The following is a 1,308-nucleotide window of genomic DNA, read 5'->3' as shown; positions in this document are numbered from 1 at the left end:
CACATTTTTCTTGAGGATAGCTGACTGGCAATAAACCAAAGACAAAGGCTAAGACATGTATCAGAGACACTATGTGGCTTTTGCACTTGTAGAGCCGAGGGTCTTTAGTGCAAAGTTACTGAAGGAGGCAAAGCTCCCACCTAAAATGCCCTCCACTTCTGTACTTACCTTACATCTTCCTCTTCTTTTAAGGTCAAGCTCAAGGCCCACCTTACCTACCATGTCCACCTATGTGGCCCCCTGGTGTTCCCTCCTCCAGAGCCTGCTCATATGACCATCTGATCACTTGTTTGGCACTTGCCCTAACTGTTTTATTTTGTCATATATGTATGTATATACTTAACAGAATGTATTTTACAGTATTCACTTACTTTAATTTTTGTTATAACAAAATTTATATATTTCAAGTGGACAAAAAAATTAGTATCATTTACAGTATCTTAACATAAATTGCCTTTGAATGGGAGCTTCCTTCTCTGTACTTTGAGGCTTATAAAACATATTAAGAAAACTTACTACTGTGGAAAATAAAGATTGTTTAAATTGAATCCAGAGAGGGGAAGGCTTGCGGTTTCTCTTTTTGATTAATTTCTGCAACACTGTCCTCAGGCAGCTGAGGCAGTTTCATATTTTCTGTAGACATCATTAGGCAACAAAACTCTTATAGAACAACTTTGATACTACATGAATTTAGCCATTTTGCTAACACTAATATGGCTCTTGGATCCACCACTCCATTAGAACTATTTATTCAGATTAATTTTTGTTACAAATCTTACAAAGGGGGGTGCCTCTGGGTACTTATGTCCACATTCTATTTTGAAGCTGTATATTCAGTTTTTATAAATTGTTCTTGGAGTCGCAGTGATTATTCCTGTCCATCTTGTAGCTGTCATCATCATCTTCTAGACCTCAGGTATTGTGCCATTACTTATGGCTTTCTGGTCTTTTAGTTCTAACAGTCAGAAATTGCAAGGGAGTTTTATTTCTGAGCCCATGTTGGCTGCCATCTTGCATCACTGTCCATGTAGATGGTATTTAAAACCATGAGATTGGGTGAGGTCACCAAGGGGATGAGTGTTCATAGAGATGAAGAGAGATACAAGGACTCCTACCACTTCCCTAATTCCCCAGCCCTCTAAGGAACAAACAAACAAAAAAAGTCATAGAGAGACTGGCAGCAAAGCCGATTCTTCAAGAACTTGGTGCTGCATTGAGATGAGTCTTGAAACATGCAGAAATGAGAAATGAGAAGACAAAAGAAGAAATTAGACATCAGCTAAATGACAAAAGCCATGGAGAGAAACA

The 1,308-nt window shown here is 38.4% G+C and overlaps 1 pseudogene; it reads right to left on the bottom strand.

Moving 5' to 3' along the window:
* Positions 1 to 538: 538 nt before the first annotated feature.
* Positions 539 to 1,010, bottom strand: LOC103608442 (annotated as a pseudogene).
* Between the last annotated feature and the right edge of the window lie 298 nt (positions 1,011 to 1,308).

This window comes from Galeopterus variegatus, unplaced genomic scaffold (assembly GCF_000696425.1).
Source record: "Galeopterus variegatus unplaced genomic scaffold, G_variegatus-3.0.2 Scaffold8418, whole genome shotgun sequence".
NCBI lineage: Eukaryota > Metazoa > Chordata > Mammalia > Dermoptera > Cynocephalidae > Galeopterus > Galeopterus variegatus.
The sequence above is the reverse complement of the archived record's forward strand: the minus strand, read 5'-3'. Positions and strand labels throughout refer to the sequence as shown.